At 51.2% G+C, this 19,689-nt stretch overlaps 1 long non-coding RNA gene across 7 annotated transcripts in view; it reads right to left on the bottom strand.

Annotated features, from left to right (window-relative positions):
- The window catches only part of LOC123576443, a 52,871-nt gene that overhangs the window by 10,579 nt on the left and 22,603 nt on the right, over window positions 1-19,689 (bottom strand). For 2 of the 7 annotated variants that reach the window (XR_006701388.1, XR_006701394.1), the window contains exons 3-5: window positions 14,763-14,972; window positions 4,447-4,563; window positions 3,944-4,131 (exon numbers count right to left, since the gene is read on the bottom strand). This is a non-coding gene — a long non-coding RNA (uncharacterized LOC123576443). Of the gene's footprint in view, window positions 1-3,943; window positions 4,132-4,446; window positions 4,564-4,672; window positions 4,990-7,103; window positions 7,871-14,762; window positions 14,973-19,689 lie in introns of those variants that run through there. The other 5 variants (XR_006701392.1, XR_006701389.1, XR_006701393.1 and 2 more) reach the window with 5 other exon arrangements.

The raw sequence follows: 19,689 nt of genomic DNA, 5'->3' as shown, positions 1-19,689 counted from the left end.
CTCATCGCGGCCTCCGCCTCCATGCTTAGCCTCTTCCTCCTTCGAAGATTCCTCCCGTTTGGCTTTGATGGCCCAACGTCCACTCCTTCCTCTTTCGGCTTTTGTACGGCATCTTGAGTAAACGATGATGCTATGATCCAGCCTGTGCTTCTCTGCGTGCTTTGGGGATGTACGTTTTGGGGAAATAACAAAAAGAACCTGTTTCTGCTGGTTTCCCACGCGAGGAAAGGTCTGGCAGTGGTTTGCTTATTGGTTTCCAGCCGGTTGGCCTAAGATGTGTGCCTCCATCAGAAGGAGCACCCCACCTCTCCCAGGCCAATGAATCTGACCTAATTAAAATATGGGATAAGCACGCTGCAACTATACTAAGGAGAAGAGAAGAGGACAAGGTAACAAGTCGTTAGGACAATGGAGATAAAGGGAAGAAAGGATGGTGACTTCACTGGTGGTGCATTCTAGAAGAGTCCCTGGCTAACACCCTTCTCCCATGCAGGGTCCCCTTGTGAGGATGGCAACCCAGGGACGAACAGCCAAAGTTTCCAAGTCAAGATCTTTTAAAGAGCTGGGGCACAGTGGGCCAAAAAGGACATTTTTTCAAAACGCGGTACAGGTACACAGGAGACGTCTAAACACTTCCAGAACATTGCAGGTAGCACCGATCAGAAAGCAAGTTCACCCTCCTGCTTCCTGCTTATTTATATTTAGTGTATTTACTGAATGTGCCTCTTGCACTACAGCCCCTGGGCACGTAGGAGGAATGATTTTTTTTTTTTTTTTTTTTTTTGAAAAGGGCAGTCCCTGCTCTTAGGACTTAGGGCCCATCATCTGCAAATGCATGCCAACGCAAGCCAATTCCGGGCATCATTTTGTATGCCTGCGTGCCTTTTTTCCTACCAAAGTTTCTGGGAATGGCTGCATGAATGTGATTTGAAAGAGGGCTTCTGCAGTCAAGGCTTCCACAACCTAACATAGGACGGAAAATTCTGGGCAGACCGGCTAAACTAATCCTATTTAGGCAGAGACTTATAGAGATAGAGGAGATGTGTCTACACAGTCACAAACACAGCCTGCCAAGGGACAAGTGGGTTGTTAAATATCATTTTTAAGCTAAAGAAAATCTCTTTAAAATGCACATTGTGAGGAGCTTAGTACAAAGATCCAAAGCCATAAGAATTGCATCTTGAAAAATGCACAGGAGGGGTGCCTGGGGGGCTCAATCAGTTAAGTGTCCAGTTTTTGATTTCAGCTCAGGTCATGATCTCAAGTTTCGCGGGATCGAGCCCCAAATCGGGGTCCGTGCTGGGCGTGGAGCCTGCCTGAGATTCTCTTGCTCTCTCCTTCTGCCCCTCCCCTGCTCGCTCTCTCTCAAAAAAATAAAGAAATAAACATAAATAAAAATAAAAATGCACAGATGGCAAAGCAGACAACTACATAGATTTGATATTTTGGTAGACAACTTTGAGGACTGCGCCAGCGAAGGGAAGGCTGAATTAGCACATCGACGCTGTTCCAGCCTGGCCCCTGCGGGTTCCCGGGTGGCCCACCCAGACCAGAATAGTTGTCTGTGGGGAAAGGTAAATCATGGCGTTCCCAGCAGCTGGCACACTGCCAACCTCCACTTCCCATTATTTCACTCTCCCTCCTACCCATGACCTGAAGCAGGAGGAACAGAGAAGGAAAGGTGGGGCTGGAGGACACGGGGGCTCACGGCGGAACCAAAGCCACCCTGTGACTTCTCAAAGGAAGAGTGATTAAGAACTGTGGCCCTGAGTTTGAATCCTGCCATCCCTTCGGGACGCTTCCAGTTCCAACAGCCACTACCTGCAGCTGTTTTTCAGAGCATTGCCCATAGGCCATTAGACAGCTTTGCCTGCCTACAGAAGGAACCAGGAAAATGTGGGAACGGTTAAGGAGCAGCCCTTATCCAATGACCATGGCTGATGACAGATTAAAGCCCGCATCCCCAGGCCTCCAGTGGGAGCAGCCCCGAGGGGCCCGCACTTCGGAAATCCCGTGGGCAGAGTCTGCAGGGCGCAGTGCAAGATGAAAATGCAAGTCCCTTATTCCAAAATTGTTAAGAATTTCAAGACAGCAAGAGCAGCACGTCAGCCCAAGCACAGGGCCCTCCTGAGCACGGGGCCCCGCATGGGCACAGGGTGCACACCCACGAACCCAGCCCAGCCCACGGGATTAGGTGGAACCCATCAGCCCAGGGACTTCTCGGAGATGGCCCCTGCTTGGCTCACTTCCCGGTCCAGCTGCTCAGCAGATTTCTCCAGGAATCACTTCCCTAACACATCACCTGCCTGTGAGTCCTCATCTCGGGGTCTGCTTCTGGGAGCCTGACCTGAGACAGGACCTCAGGTGTGCTCCCTGAACTTCTTGAAACCTCAGTTTCCTTCATCGGCAAAGATGGGAGGAAAATAGAGTCTCTTGTTGAGGTCCTGGGAGAGTCCCGTGAGATAATGCGTGGAAAGTGTTCAGCACCAAGTTGGGCCATGAATGCTAGCTAACATCATTTTTGTTATAATGACCAACAAAATTAAGTGCCCTTGCCTTCACAAAGGGACTCTGGGTAAGTAGAATCCTGCCTGTTCCCTCTGTCCCCTGTGCTTGGAAGACCACACCTGAGCCTATGGCCCAAGTTTTGTCACTAAGGTTTGACAAAGATAGAGGCATCTGAGAGGGGAAGCAAAGAAGTCCCTTTGACAAGATAATTAGAACAGAGTGACTCTGACATAAGGGTGCTGATCGCCCTAGCTAGCTTGGCCAAAATGAATTACATGTATGATGAGATTACTTGACAAGATCCTTCTAGAAGTGCTAGGTGTCATCAGCCTCGGAAGTTCTTCTGAGACAAGAGAGATGAATGCGTGGCCACCATGGATAGCAGAAGTTGTTGGAAGAGGACAAGAGTGAGTAACCTTCTCTTTATTGTCACCCACATGCCTGAACTGTCAACACCACAGCCTACGCAGACATCTTGTTGGAAATCCTACCTTTTCTCACACAGGGGGTTGGTGCTGACCTTAAGAATTTCCCAAAGACCATAATTGGCCTCCCTCTCCAGCCTCTCAGACTTGTCTAGGCCAAGGTGGGTACAGGGATCGAGCCACTCCCATAGGAATCACTTGTGCTCTGGAAAGCTCTCCATCCATTGGAACGCATATCCCTCAAACACACAATCACAAAACCCCGGTGACAGCCAAGACTCTATCCAAGCCAAGACTTTCTTAACCACTTAGAACCCAACAAAAGAAAGGGCTTTGGGACAGCCGAAGTTGGTTTCACTGTATCAGGCGCGTATTGACTGACCTGGTCGGCCCTCCCTCTGTGGGAGGCATCTGAGGATACCAAAATACCTGAGACACAGGCCTGCCCTCAAAGTGGCTCACAGGTTCATCCAACTGAGTCAGGGAAACCCAACTTTTCTCTGACGTGAGAAGACGTGGTTTTTGGATGACCAGCCCACATCACATGGCACGCAGATGAGGAATCGCCCCTGCCCTTAGCCCTTTGCTTCTTGATTCCTGATATGACATATGGAAATGGATGGCTAGGGCAGGCTCCTCCCCTTCCCCGCACCCAAGCATTCCACACTGTTGCTGTTCATATCAAAAGAAGAGCCATGGCATCCCTGGTTACTTCCTGGTGTAGGGCAGCAGTGACTGACCGAATGGATGAATGAATCCATCAATTAATCGGCCAGTCAACCCACTAACCAACAAAGATACTTGGGAGTGCATTTTCCCAAAGAAACAACACTGTGGGTGGCGAGTGGCCCCAAGGCAGCCCCACACCCTGACTCTAGCACCAACACAGCTGAGATGCAGCTGGGATCAACTGGTCCATTTCAACTCTACTCAACACACTCCTCTCCACGAACTCCGGGAGCCCAGCTGCAGTCACACGTGGTAGGCTTGCTTCACGAACGGGTCCCTACCTGACTTTTCCTGGCCACGGCTTGCCCAGAACAGAAGGCGGTGCTTTGCATCAGCAGGGCTTCCGGTTAAGGTGCTTCTGAGGCTTGGCAAGGGGCCCGGAGAGACAGCCAGACTCACTGAGGGGCAGCTCTATTTCACGGAGCAGCCTTGTCCAGAGGACAAGTTTGGGTTTCATTGGACTTCTCACCTAGAATAAGGTCCAAGCGCTTCTCACTGTAATGCGGCACTATGAGACATCTGTCACCATTCTGGAAAGGCTATTTTTTCCCCCTTTGATTTGCTTCACAGCACGGGCTGTTGTTGCAGCTAATTGGGGTGGGTAAATCACGGCCAGGGCCACGTGCAGTCCTCCCTCCCGGGACTCTCTCAGACACCAGCAGAGTCCCTCAGAGGCACTCTTGTCCCTGGGAGTACTCTCGGCCATTCCCTTGTATCCCTGCTTGTCAACCGGTCCCCACACCAGCCCCCCCCCCCCAAGCAGCGCTTTCTGTGTCTTGCTCACCTGATCAGAGCCCCGGGATCGGATGCGCTCACCATCCCTGCAGGTGGGGACACCGTCGCTGCGCCTGAAAGTGGGTAACTGCCAACTCCTGGCCGTGACATGTCAGAAAATGGTTCCCTGCAAATAGCGAATTGGAAGCGCTATACCCACCATTCAGAGCCGTCGCAAGAACCGTCACGCGCATCCAGCCCAGATCCTGGCATGAGGTAGATGCTTTCTGTCATACCTTCGAAGCAGTGGCACACGGTAGGATGGCTAAGCCTCCTGCTGGAAGGAGGTGCCTCGTGCTTGGAGATGTGGTTTTCCTTTCCAACCTACCAACCGCCGGTACGTAGAGATCCGAGCTCAGGACCAGGATCAGAATTTCTGAATTCTCAGATTCAAGTCATTACTCACACGCCATAAGGATCATAGAAGAGGTACCTGCATTGCAGAAATTCTGCAGAGGGGGCTCTTGGGTGGCTCGGTCCGTTAAGCGTATGACTTTGGCTCAGGTCGTGATCTCACGGTTCACGAGCTCCAAGCCCCGTGTCGGGCTCTGTGCTGACAGCTCAGGGCCTGGAGTCTGTTTCGGATTCTGTCTCCCAATCTCTCTGCCCCTCCCCCACTTGTACCGTCTCTCTCTTTCTCTCTCTCTCTCAAAAATAAATTATAACATTAAAAAAAAATTCTGCAGAGGATTCTATAGTTCTCAGACACCTTCACTTGCATTCTGGCCCCCTACTTAACAGAAGCCGTTTGCCGCCGAAGAAGTTCATTACTGAAGCTCATAAATACAATTTTTCCCTTGTATAAGTCAGGGTTCTCCAGAGGAACAGACCAATAGGGTGTGTGGAGAGAGAGAAAAAAGGATTTATTTTAAGGAACTGGCTCACAAGATTGCTGGCAGGTCTGAAATCTGCAGGGCAGACTGGCAAACTGAAGACCCAATGAAGAGTTACTTTTTCAGTCTCAAGTCTTGAGGTAGAAATCCTTCTTCCTTGGGAACCTCAGGTCTTTCTCTCTTAAGGCCTTCAACTGATTAGATGAGGCCCACCCATGTTACGAAGGGCCATCTGCCTTCTTCAAACTCTACTGATTTAAATGTTATTTGTACCGAAAAAATACCGTCACAGTGACATCTAAACTAGTATTGGGGTACCATAGCCTATCCTGGTTCATACGTAAAATTAACCATCACATCCCTTTAGTATTTGTAATCCTTGTCGCTGAGCCAGGTCGATGTACAGAGGAATGAAGCGTCAGAGATGGGGCAGAGAAACTTATAGGGCAAAGCTTCTTTCAAAATGTAAGCTCTTCACTGACTCTAAGCTACTAGAAGGAAGGGGCATGTCAGATTGGATTCTGATCTCCACCTCCAGGCCCAGGGCACGTGAGAGATGCTTCACGAACAGTGAGTGCATGTTAGCCTTGGGATCTGAACGAGCCCGGACCCCCATTCCAGCCCTGCGGCAGATGGGCTGTGCGGCCTCGTTCTGATTACTGAACTCCGTGCCTCGTTTTCTTGTATGGAAACAGGAATAATAAAGTGAGAACCCTAATCCATATGAAGATTAGGTAAACGAGTATTTGTAAAATGCTTACACCGATATCTAGGTGTTTGTTAATAGAATACACCTCTTCCCCAGCTCTGGGCCACAGATGATATTGCATTGGCCATTTAGTGGCACCACTGCCCCCAGAAGTTTGAGCTTGTTCTCATCAAGCCTGATGGAAGGTCCCTGCATCCCCTGGTCCACGACAAGAGTTCAGGGTGCCACGCGAGGACCCCTGGTTCTGAGCACACCTGCCTGCCCACACACAGCCCAGGTGCTGATCACGAAATACAGCCATCCTGCCAGGGAATTCTGCCCAGGACACACGGTCCTCACAAGCTGTAACCACTCGCAACCACCAAGAAGAGTAGAACACAGCAGAACAAAGATTTGCCTTTATCTTTGCAAGGAATGTAGAATGAATGACCTCCTCTCTCTAGATGGCCATTTTCCCGGTCTCACAACTTTGAGTTTGCTCAAGGATGGTGTTGGACCTAGGCTGATTATTTAATTCAGTATAATTTTTATTAGTAACGGTGATCAGAATAATGGTACTGGCTTCACCCATCAACATTGCATTCAACTCAATTTTATTTTTTTTTCTAAATTTTTTTTTAATCTTTACTTATTTTTGAGAGAGAGAGAGAGTGGGCTGGGATCCCTCAGATCCACTAGCAGAGGCGGCAGCAGTAGCAGGGGTGGGGTGGGGGCAGGGCTAGGGTTGGGGAGGTGCCGCTAATTCAAAATGGCGGGAGATGAGAAACAACAGAATGGACCTGTTTGGAGAACACAGGCTCTTTCATGGTAGAATTCATCCTTCAAACCAAAATCTAATGGGAGTCAAGTAGGTGAAGGCCAAGCTGTTTTTATTAAAGCAAGGGTGGAGGGAGTGGGGGCAGGAGGTAGGGCTCTGCTTCTGTTCTGCTCCCTGGACCCTGCATCCACCACTTGCCCGCTGAATGGCCTTAGGCAAGCTAACTGCCCCTCTGGCCCTTCCTTCTTTTGCCCTTGAAGCAGAGAGCATGCTTCAGAGGACTATGTAGGAGAGTGAATAAAATGGCATACAGACAGCACCAAGCATAATGCACAGGACTTACTAACAGCTCCTACCCCTCCTCTTACCTGGGGTGGGTGAGGTGAAGAGGAAGCTAAACTTTGTTCCCTAAAAGGCTCCCGAGCTCCAAGTCCTTGTCTGGATAAACTATATGGGAGACCCCAAAGGCATCAGGGTGTCGGGGCTGGGTCTGCCTTAGACCCCAACCGAGACAGAACAGAGAGTGGTAATGTCCCTCACGGGATCATAGGTCACCCGTTAATTCCATCTGCCTTCCGTCTCCAAGGGAGCAGAGGAGTGCTGGATCTCTATTCCCTCCTCTGTGTTCTGAGATCCTTCCACCGATGGGTTCTGGTGGGTGTCCCCGAGAGCTAAGGATCCACGACCCTAGGTGGCCAGTGTCCCTGCAGTTTTCTGGGTTTGGGAGCCAGCAAGAACCTTGCTCCTCACTGCCGTCGGTCTTGGGCATTTTCCTTCTGTGCTCTGGGGCTCGAAGGAGCAAAACCAGATGCAAGTTCAGCACAGATTTTTCTCCACGGAACTGGCTCAGCTGTTACACCTTCTAAATCTCGGTCCAAAATGAAGCTTCCGAAATTGGATTCCGCCCCCCAGTTCCACTTTACTGAAGGCAGTTCAGTAAATCTCAGGAGGTACACTCGTCAGCCCTCCCACCCCAACCATGAACTTCCCCAAACCCCCTGGTGGCTGCCTTCTTGTCATTGTTGAAATATCCATTTGGGATAATTTCCCAAACCACATTGTTATTCTTTAAATTAAAGTCTGCCTGGAGCACCTGGGTGGCTCAGTCGGTTAAGCGTCCGACCCTTGATTTCAGCTCCGGTCATGATCTCACAGTTTATGGAATTGAGCCCCGGGTCAGGCTCTGCACTGACAGCATGGAACCTGTCTGGGATTCTCTCTCTGCCTTCCCTGCTCGTGTGGGCTTTCTCTCTCAAAATAAATAAATAAGCATTTAATTAATTAATTAATTAATTAAAGGCTTTCTGGCAAAAACAACTACAAACAATGAGTTCATTAACATAGCCCGGTACACAACTAACATACTGGATGACAGCAATACTTAGATATACACATAGCAATCAGGTGGAGAGGAAAACGGCATATCCTTCAGGAGATTTTTTTTCAACAGCAACACAACAAAATATCTGCAAAAAAACTTAAGATTCAGGCAAAATGTCTCAGAGAAAAACCTTTAAGAAATTAAAAGAAGGGGCATGTGGCTGACTCAGTTGGTTAAGCATCCGACTCTCGATTTTGGCTCAAGTCACGATCCTGAGGTCATGAGATCAAGCCTCACATCAGTCTCCTCACTGGGCATGGAACCTGCTGGAGATTCTCAATCTCCCTCTCTCTCTCTGCCCCTCTTCAACTCACGAGCTCGCTCTGTGTGTGTCTCTCTCTCTCTTGCTCTCTCAAATAAAAAAGAAAAGAAAGAAAGATAAAGAAATGCAAAAGAAGAGTAGAACCAATGCAACACATGCCATGTTCTAACAGAGGAAAATTCACAATCATGTCAATATCCCCATGACAATTAACACTATCATATCAATTATGTTAATTAATAAACAATGTGATTTCGATATAAATATCAACTTTTTTAAAACTAAATAAGCAGATTCTAAAATTCATATGGCAAATGAAGCAAACAAGAAGGGCCAGGAAAAGAAAAAGGAAAAGAAAACAGAGCAAAGGGGGAAAAGGGAAGGAATGAGAAGAAACAACCATCCCATGTATCAAAGTGCATCACAGAGGCTCAATAATGACAACAGCACTGTACCTGCTAATGGACAGCCCAGTCAATGGAGTAAACTATAAATAGACCTGGTTCTGGTCCGAAATTCGGTAAATTACAAAGTCGACATGTCTAATCATTGGGGAATAGGCCAAGAGATGACGTCAAGATGATTGAAAAAGAGTTAAGGATACCATATCATACCTCATATTTTGCCACAGCATCAACTCTAAAGGGATCAAAGAGGGCTGCCTGGGTGGCTCAGTCAATTAAGTGTCCGATATCGACTCAGGTCATGATCATGTGGTTCGTGAGTTCCAGGCCCACATCGGGCTTGGTGCTGACAGCTTGGAGCCTGGAGCCTGCTTCAGATTCTGTGTCTCCCTCTCCCTAATCCTCCCCTGCTTGTGCTCTCTCTCTCTCTCTCAATAATAAATAACAAACATTAAAAAAATTTTTAAAAAGGGATCAAAGATATAAAGTACTTAGATATAAAAGTACAAAGATATAAAAGTACTTAGAAGAAAACACGTCAAATTCCTCTAGAACCTTGGAGTATGGTTCTCTTTTATCAGAATCCGTTAAAAAAGAAAAAGACATTGCAGTATTCTACCACCTAATTTTTAAAAAACGTATACCTACACACACAACATAAGCAAAATCAAAAGACAAGAACATGGGGTAAATATTTGCAAGCCCTGTCACAGAGAGCTAATCTTTCCTTAACATAAAAGGAGCTCCTAGAAAATAGTTAAGGAAAAAGATCAAGCCAACAATGCAATTTTTGTTTAGATGGGCAAAGGCTACGGGTGCAGAGGCAGCTCATAGAAAAGGAAAGGCAACGGCTCCTCAGAGAACCGAATGAGGCTCAGGCCCACTTTAATGAGAGAAAATGCAAATTAAAACTGCATTGAGATGTCTCTGCAGCAAGGCTGCGGGGAAAGAGGTCTCTCCTCGATTCCCAGGGGCTGCGTATATCGCACAACCCCATTCAGAGTATCCGGAAAGCCTTGTAAATATCATAAACACACTCACTTGTGACCCAACAGTCCTACTTGCCGGAATTCGTCCCACAGACGTACCTGCACATACAGGAAATGTCCTGGGTGGCATTGTTTGTAGTAGCCAAACCTTGGAAGCAACCCAAGGGTCCATCAGTGGGAAACTAGTTAAACAAATTTATTGTGTGTCCATAAATAGGACACTATAAAAGCTGTAAAAATGAACGGAGACACTCTTTAGGCACTGATTTGAAAGATCTCCAAGATATACAATTAAGTGAGGAGAACAAAGTCCAAACCCATTTGCGTAGAATGCTTTTGTCAGCCTTGTCACAAGGGTATTCTGCTGTCGCTTCAATTTGCACTTTTCCTAACCTCAGTGAGATGGTGAATCCTTCCCGTTCTTTTATGACCATTTGTATTTCCTTTTCTTTAAAAAAAATTTTTTTAATGTTTATTTATTTTTGAGAGAGAGAGAGAGAGAGAGACAGTGTGAGAGGGGGAGGGGCAGAGAGAGAGGGAGACACAGAATCCGAAGCAGCCTCCAGGCTCCGAGTTGTCGGCACAGAGCCCAAAGTGGGGCTCGAACTCACGAGCCGTGAAATCATGACCTGAGCCGAAGTAGGACGCTTAACTGACTGAGCCACCCTGGCGCCCCTATACTTCCCTATCTGTGAAAGGAGGAAAGAAAAAGAAAATGCTCGTGTGCATGCACACACACACACACACACACACACACACAGAGGCATGATAAAAATGCCCAAGAAACTACTTGGGTTGGGTTGAAGGGAGCAAGGGTAGAAGTCTAGCTTTTTCGAGTGTTGATTTTTGAACCAAGAAAATGAACGATCCATTCCATCGTAAAAGCAAACTAAATTCCGTCTTTCCCTACCGATTCCTCAGGCTCCTGCTAAGCCTGTCGTTTTCACGTCTGTCGAGTATTTTTCCCACCTCTAATTGTGACTTTGGAGGAAGGGGCCAGGTCAAGGGTGAATGGGCAGCCGCAGGGGGGTGCCCACAAGACAGAAAGATCGCCTCATGTGAATGGACTCCTGCCCAGTGAAGTCAGAGGAGGGGCTATTTTCACAACAAGGGGAGCCAGTGCCCACTGTGGAAAGAAACTGGCCACTGAGTGGGGGGCATCTAGACAGAGCAACTTCAGCCACGGACCGCAGGTTCCTGCCACCAGCCGGGGAAAGAGCAGGCTCCCAATTCCAGAATAGTTCCTCTCCAGACTTCAGTGCGGCGGCGGGACCCAGCCCCGACCTGATTTCACCGTTGTGTTCAGAGCTTTGCCTGGATGACGAATGTGCACCTGCTCTCACGTTTGGCTCAGTAATCTGCATCTCTCTTGGAGCGCCCGGGACAGCAGCCTGTCCCCGCCGCCCCCAGCTTTAAATATTTTCCCAGCCTGAGGGGACCCCCGGCCACCGCTTTAAGGTTCTACCTTCCTTTACGGAAGAGCCAGGGCTGGCCAAGGCTCTGCAAGATGAGCCGGCTCATCCGACGCACACGGAAAGGAAAAAAGCAAACCAGGGGTCCCCAGAGCTTCGGGTCCCCGCAGGCCTGACACCTGCATTTTCCTCACTTTGCTCAGATTTTATGAGCTCAGAGCACGTGCTAGAAGTTAGCAGAGCGGCTGCCCCAGGAAGGAATGCGCTTGTGCCCCCATTTGGGACTTCAAGGGAAAGCACAGAGCGGCGTGGGAGCGCAGGGAGAGGGGGAGATGCCAGCTTCTCCGGTTCCCACCAGCCTGGACGTTGTCCACATGAATGAGCTGGTTGGGTTTGGGGAGGCTCTGGTCCCTGAGAGTGAGCAGCAGGCTGGAGAGAATGCATTTGTTCTGTTGCTGACGGGGGGGAACAGATTTATCACTAGGATCCTGGCTCAAAGGGGGCAGGAGACGTGGACACTGGCCACCCAGGAGGGGTCCTGGAGACAGAGGGCTGGAGGCTGGGCATCGAGCAGAAGCCACGGCCCTCCGGCCCCTCCGCAACCCTGCTGCCCGAGGCATCCCCTCCGTGGGTCCCCACCATCAAGGGCTGCTCTGTTTCCCTAATTAAAAACAGCAGAGGAAGGGAGACCCTGGGCCTGGTTCACAGACTCAGTGACAGAGAGAATATGCCACGTTCCCTGGGGCTGGTGACTCATCCACTCTTGCGAGCGGACATGTGTTTTCCCTGCTGTCCGCAAAAGCACTGAAGAACCAGGGACCGTCGGTCAAGGCCAACACGCCATTGGTATCAGGCATAGGCAGGCCACACACCAGGAGGCCCTGGGCAGGACATCCGAGGGCAGGACTTCCCTGCACCCAGCCCATCGATGTTCCTCACGGGGGACGCACAAGACTGCAGCCTCCGAAGGACTTCGTGGAGTGCGATCCGCCGACCGGACGAGTCCACCGACTGGTCTTCCTACCCTCATCCCCCCCATCTGGCCGGGACCGGGCAACTCCTGGACCAGGCAGCTCATCTCCTCCCCAAGGGCCGTGGTTGTGCCTCAGCATCGATGACACATCTTTCTTCATGACAGGTGTCTCACAAAGACCCTCCCGCCCTTCGCAGACCTTAGATCCTGAGTGGGACGATTTCCAGACTACGACGTGCCTGCGGGCCTCCCCTGCAGAGTGAGAGCCCTCACGTGTCACCAGCCTCACCATTCACGCCCACGCCTGCTCCAGCGTTCCCATGTCCCTCTGGAAGTGTGAGCCCCACGGTGCCATCCCCTCCCCGAGGTTCTCTGAACAGGGCAGAGGGTGTCAGAGCGCGGCCCCTCAGTTACTCATTGGCTGGATATGTGCCAAGCACTGTGCGCTCCAAGCTCTTCGAGTAGGGTTTCTAGCATAGGGTGGCTCTGCTGAGTCGGGGCAAAATGTGGCAACCCCGGACTTCTCTGGTTTGAAATTCAGAGTTCTCAGTCTCTCATACGTGCCTGTGGGACCAGGCTCTGTGTGCATCGGAGGTGGCCGCCATGCGGAATCACCATGGGAGGTGAAGCTTCAAGAGGAGGCGGCTGGGAGCGCGGCAAGCCGGGGCTCTGGAAGCCGGCCCGCTGACGTGTGCCCTCCTGCCAGCCTGCTGCCTGACTCAGCATCGCCCTTCGTGTCTATTCACAGTCCAAGGGCCGTCGTGAGGGAGTATTCCAGCTTCCACACTTCGCCAGTGTGAAGTGAAGCTCCAAGCCTGGACTCCGCCATGAAGCAAGTCGCAGGCATGTAAGGGACCAAGTGCCCCCGTTAGAGCCTGCACGTCAACAGAGGCAGCACGGGGAGAAACAGGCAGATAGGCAGCAGTGTTGGATGAAAACTCCGGGAAGTGTGACCTGTACCTGAGTCCGGACTGACTCCCAAGTCCCTGTGACCTACGGCGGATGTATTAGGCATCTGCTGCTGTGTAACAAATTAGCCTACGCTTAGCCACTTAAAACAGCAATGGCATTTCTTATGTTGCAGTTTCTGTGGGTCAAGAATCCAAGAGTGAATTAGCTGGATGGTTCCGGTTTAGTGTCTCTCCTGACATTGTCGTTAAAATGTCAGCAGAGGCTATAGTCCTCTGACTGCTTCACTCGGGTGGGAGGGTCTCCTTCTTTTTTTTTTAATTTTTTTTTTCAACGTTTATTTATTTTTGGGACAGAGAGAGACAGAGCATGAACGGGGGAGGGGCAGAGAGAGAGGGAGACACAGAATCGGAAACAGGCTCCAGGCTCTGAGCCATCAGCCCAGAGCCCGACGCGGGGCTCGAACTCACGGACCGCGAGATCGTGACCTGGCTGAAGTCGGACGCCCAACCGACTGCGCCACCCAGGCGCCCCGAGGGTCTCCTTCTAAGATGACTCTGCTGTCACACGCTGGCGGGTCGTTGCCCGCAGTAGAACTTGTTCCTCACACCCGTCCGTAGATCTGTCCACCAATGGCCTCAGCAGTTGACAGCTGGCTTCCCAGAGGGACTTATCCAAGAGAACAAGGCGGAAGAAGCCTCAATGTCTTCCAAGACTGAGCTTCAGAGGTCACGCTCGATCATTCCCAAAATATTCTTTCGGTCACACAGGTCAGCCCCATTCATCGTGGGAGGGCATGACTACCAGGAGGTGGGACTCCTGGGGGCCATTCAGGGGCTGCCTGCCACATCGGGTGAGTCTGACTGACAGCCGACATTTGTTTCGCCAGATGCCTCTCTACAACTCTACTCCCATGTCCCTTGGGGTTTGTTTCTGTAATGGCATTCCTGGTATCAAATATGTGTCAAAGGACACCCAAGCCTGTTCAGCAGAGGATGGAGGAACTCCAACTCATCCAGAAATAATGGGACGCATGCTCATCCAGGAATAATGGGACGCATGCTCATCCAGGAATAATGGGACGCATGCTCATCCAGGAAAAATGGGACGCATGCTCATCCAGGAAAAATGGGACGCATGCTCATCCGGGAATAATGGGGCACATGTTCAATTCTGCCATAGAGAAACCACCACCACAAAGAGATGGCAGAGGCCACATCCAACCAGCCCTCACCCCCATTCTCCACCGAGGCCCTGGTGGAGTGCTTGAGCTTAATGTAGAGATGGGGGCCAATTGTCAGGGGAGAGGGACAATTTAGGGGGCAATGCTGGGTGCTTCCATACATGTTGTCTTTCCACATATCCCCTGGACTTTGTTCTAAAGTCTTGAGGCACAGGGGACATTGAAAGAAAGGGAGTAAGTGAAACGTGAGCTTGTAATCCTGAGGAAAGAGTAAGAATTACCTACGTTTGGTCGCTGAGTATAAGCCGTTACTCTTGGGGGAGGGGGCTGCCCCCTCTTCCCATCAGGTGGCATGGGACCGTGGAGGAAGACAGCAAGAGAGACATCAGCGTGGCAGTGGTGAATCTCGAGGTCCCTTCACCAGCAGGACAGGAGCAAAGGACTCCAGAGCGGCAGCTGTGTGCAAAACTATCTCCCACCAAGGGGACCCTTTGAACCCTCCTGGGACCTTTACCTTCCAGGGAAAGGGAGGGCTTGGGTTCCAGAAGTTATGCAGGTAGGACTTTAAGCCAGAGCCTGATGTTAGTAGGACACATCATCACTCGCTGAACATAAACCCCTGGAGAGCTGGGGAAACACAGGTTACCATGGCCACCGTCCAAGCTGGTATCAGATCCCGAAGCAGCAGCAGAAAGCTGATTTGGAGCCACCTCGGTTTCTCCATCTGCAAATGGGGGGGGGGGGGGGAGAAGGTAAAAAACCAGCTGTTTCCACGCTGGCGAAGCCAATGCCCCCATGACCAGCAGGGTATCCCAGCTCAAATGTGGCCACACCAAATTTGTTAAATATCTCAAGGAGGACACAACACTGTCCATGCGACTGAAATTAAAACTTTTACTTTACTCTGGGGCATTTGGGTGGCTCAGTCGGTTAAGCATGCAACTTCAACTCGGGTCACGATCTCATGGTTCGTGGGTTCAAACCCCACGTCGGGCTCGGTGCCGACAGCTCAGCGCCTGGAGCCTGCTTCGGATTCTGTGTCTCCCTCTCTCTCTGTCCCTCCCCCACTTGCTCTCTGTCTCTGTCTCTGTCTCTCTCTCTCTCAAAAATAAATAAACCTTAAAAGCATTTTTTTACTTTACTCCGCTTAAACGTTAAAATAGCATGTGGTGATGGAAAGAGCTTTGAGCTGAGGGTACCAGTGTCTGGGTCTGGATCCAGCTCTGCCATGAACTCGGTCAAGTTTCTGAACCTCGAATTTCTTGACTGCACAAACAGGATGGTAACGGCAAGCTCACGTGGTAACATTTGCATAAGTAGCCTGCAGTCTATATGCTTTCATGTCACCCGTTAGTTCTTCTCGCCACCCCGGGCTCGTGGGAGGGCGGGAGTGACACGGCCCACACACACGGCGCAGGGCCACCGCTGTCCTCAGAATGACTTAGTGATGGGCTCATGGGCCGAGGGGGCAGAGAGGGACCCCAGGCACCATCACTACAAAGGCCCCTCGCTCCGTCCCCACCCCCCCCCCCCCCCCCCCCCCCGTCACAGGTGAGCAATCCAGAGCCAGTCTGCTCAAAATTACATAGACCTGGTCTGGGCTCCGGAAGGCAGCCCAGGGAGCCAAAGCACAGGGCTCCGTGACTACCAGCTGTGTTGTCGATATTTCCTCTGAGGAAGGCAAGATCTTCTCATTTCTGGCACTTTGCAGAAATTCGTAAGACTGCTGAGTCGCCCGACACCTTGAGGCCTCCCTTCCTGCCGGTGCCCTGTTTTCCCGCACAGCTCCCTGGGGCTGCCCCTGCACCTGCCCAGGGGATGATCCCGCCCTCCTCCCTGCTCTTGGCCTTCCTCGTGATTTCCTCTTCCCTTATCAGCTTCAGACCCTGTGAAAGCTGCCCTACACCTGGACTGCGTCCTCTCTGCTTCCCTCTCTCTCTCCTCACCCCCGTCTCTGCAGACGGCTCCCGGAACCACATCCCCAGCCCTGACATCGTTCCGGGCGGCCACGCGGTTCTGGTATCGAAACACCAAATGCCCTCTGCCCTGCAGACCAGCTCCCCCGGGCGCTGGTGAGGACACTCTCCCGTTAGTCACCTCCCCCGGCACCTCAAAGTCCTTCTCCTCCACCCCGCATCCAGTTACAGCAAGCTCCTGGGGAGGCTTCCTTCCTAATGGCTCTCATATATATATAAGTCATCTTTCTTTCCATCCCCTGTTTCAGGCACCGCGCTAGCCGTTTTCCACCCAGCCAATCCTGGAATCCTTACACCAACACGAGGAAGCACAGAGAGGTTAAGTAAGTTGCCCGAGGCCACACAGCCAGCGGGTGGTAGGGTCAACCTTCAACCCTCTGCCATCCCTGGCTCCAGGGTCCCCGAACCAAGAACCCCACACTGCCAAACAAACCCGCTGGTGCAGAGGGGTTCCCTTACAATTCAGGATCTTAGCATTAACCAAGCCTGGCGTGGCCTTACGGCGATTTCAAAGGGTTCATTCCTGGAGGAGAGAAAGTTTTCCCATTGACCTTCAGGCCTGGGAGGGGATGATGAAAACATAAGTCATCCTGCCATTAAAATTAAGTTCAATCACCCCTAATGGAATGTCACCTCCAAGATAGCCATTAAAGCCACCCGCCTGAGGCACTCACGGGGGTCTACGTATATCACCATTACCTTGTCCGAGGACAGGGGAGACCGGGGGAGACACTCGGTGGCACTGACAGCGCCCTGCAGAGGAGTCCACTGCTCGGCCCCGTGACGGGGAAGCCTGGTTTCCAGGTGGTGGAGACCGGAAGGTCTCCCGGGAAACGCAGGCTTGACCCCACACGCAGGGCTCGCGCTGCCTTTAAGGTGAAGTCAAGCTCCAGGAAGGGGTGGCCTTGCCTGGTCCCTGGGCACACACAGCTACACCGCCACAGCATCCTGGAGGTTCTAGCTCCCTCCGAGGTCCCCGGGCCGTCGAGGAGCACTCCCATGTCTCGAACATTTGTGGCACCAAGAGCCTTCATTCACAGGCACAAGGAGAGGAAGTTGTCGTTTTTACTCCATTTTGCAGATGAGACCAACAAGATTCAGGGAGGTGGGGTAACTCGGCAGAAATAATTGGAGTGCAGCAAGAGGGCCGGGGTAGGGCCTCTCTCCCACCTGGACCCCCTTCCTCACCCACCAGAGCTGGAAAGACCCACCACTCCCGAGCCAGCCTCCTCTGCCGTAGGCCAGAAGTCCCTCCTGTTGTCCAGCCCTGCCCTTGTCTGCTCCCCCTTGGCTTGGCCTTTGAAAGGCCTTCTCCCTGGTGGGTCCTCTCTGACCCCCTGCAAGGTGGCCCAGCAGATCCTCCTACGTGAACAGTGGCCCTCACTTCCCCGCCCGGACCCACTCCCACCTTAGTGACAGGCCACCACCCCGGTCCTGTCTGCCTGCCCTGTGGACGAGCCAGACCCGGCGTCTTGCTCTGTCCTCCCTGGTCAGCACGGCCTCCTCCACTCCCTGGCAGGCAATGACACTCTGGCCACTGATTCCCGGGGAACTCAGCTTCTGACCCGAGCCTTGTTTTGCACCCTCTGGGGTTGGTTTTGACCGGCCTGGGCAGGAGGACGTTTGCCCCTGTTCTGATTCCCCTGAGATCACCTGCAGGGACATCACGCATCGCTGAATTCACAGAGGCTTCCAGCTTTTAGTTATTTTCAGGAGCCTTTGTCTCCACAGCCATGTGCTTTTCCGTGCCTCATCCCTCGGATGGATCCAGGGTGGCGGAAACAGCCCGCAACCTCGGGGCCTCCTGGACCCCCGCGTACCAGCCAGCACTCCGGGGCTCTGTCGGGAGGAAACCCAGTCCCGAATGGCCCACCGCTTCCCTAAATGTTCAGCCCTCAAAGATGCGCCAACGCCCTGTCCTCTTCCCAAGCAAGACGAGCCCAGGCGAAAGGTAACCTTGATTTCAAGCAAAGATCCCCACACGAGTCGTTAACATTCATGAGGTGCTTATCGGCACCAAGCACCATAAGGAGGATTTTACCTGGATTGACCCCTCGAATCCTTCCTATGAGGAAGGCACCATTATTTCCCCATTTACAACCAGGGAGGTCGAGGAAAAGGGGCCAAGTAACTTGTCCAGAGTGAGTCATTACTGGCGTCTGGGTTCAAACCCAGAGAGTCAGACCCGAGAGCTGCGTCTTGGGCGCCTCCTCTCCTGTGTGAAATGTAATCATGGCGCTGAGGGAAGAGGAGACTTCGGGGTCAGAATTGTCATTTCGCTCCTTACTCTGTGAAACTGGCGAGTTATTGCACCTGTCAGAATATTGGTCCCCTCCCCTGTAAAAACTGGGCAAACAATGACTGCATCTGGTAGGGTGCGTGATCCAAAATTAAACAGCACTGCGTGTGGAAGTGTCTAGAACACTGTCTAATACGTGGTGGGTGCTGGGTCATTGTTGTTTCCCCTGAGGAGGTCTTCAAAGCGCCCGTTGCCATGGTGATCACTTCAGGGCCGAGTACTTAGGGGTCAAGGGGATTTTCAAAAGCTCCTTGAACTATTCTAGAGGAACACTTCTAAGTTTCTAGAAGTTTTTTAAAAATCATCTGACGTGAAGAGAAGAAAAGTCTTGGTCTTCCTGAAGATCGTGGCTGGATTAACTGCATTCACTAACACTTCATGTATACATAATAAAACACAATGGTTTTCACGGAATACATAAACCATCAAATAATCCTATTTGGTCAGTAGTCTGGTATTTCCAGCTTGTCAGAAAGCCAGCATAACACAGTCTGCGTCTGCTTCAAGAAGAGAAACTTTTCCACTCTCTGAGATAAGGCTTGTGGCCCTTGGTTCCTGGTCCCCAGGAGCACCGTGGGCATGTTGTGAAGAGGCCGTAGGCAATTCTGCTCTGCAATTCTGTTCTGGAACGCAACCACTGCATGCCCCCTCACCGGGGCCCGGCCCTTCTATGACTGGCATGAGTGAAAATTTCAGAGGGACTTCACGGAGGGACGGGTGTTAATGTGGGCACCGAATAAAGTCAGGATGCTGCCCCGCTTCTCAGAGAATCTGTGGGCCTAATTCTAATTCCTCTTCCTCCCCTTGGACAAATCATTTGACATCCTCAAGGCCTATTTTTTTAATCTTTAAAAATATTTATTGGGGCGCCTGGGTGGCTCAGTTGGTTAAACATTTGACTTTGGCTCAGGTCACGATCGCATGGCTTGTGAGTTCAAGCCTCATGCTGACAGCTCAGAGCCTGGAGCCTGCTTCAGATTCTGTGTGTGTGTGTGTGTGTGTGTGTGTGTGTCTGCCCCTCATTTGCTCGCATTCTGTCTCTCTCTTTCTGTCAAAAATAAATAAACATAAAATAAAAAATAATTTTTTTTAATGTTTATTTATTTTGAGAGAGAGAGAGAGAGAGTGCACAAATGGGGGAGGGGCAGAGAGAGAAGGAGAGACAG

Source organism: Leopardus geoffroyi, chromosome D2, assembly GCF_018350155.1.
Source record: "Leopardus geoffroyi isolate Oge1 chromosome D2, O.geoffroyi_Oge1_pat1.0, whole genome shotgun sequence".
NCBI classification, from domain to species: Eukaryota; Metazoa; Chordata; class Mammalia; order Carnivora; family Felidae; genus Leopardus; species Leopardus geoffroyi.
Note: the sequence above shows the minus strand (reverse complement) of the source record. Positions and strands in the feature narration are given on the sequence as shown.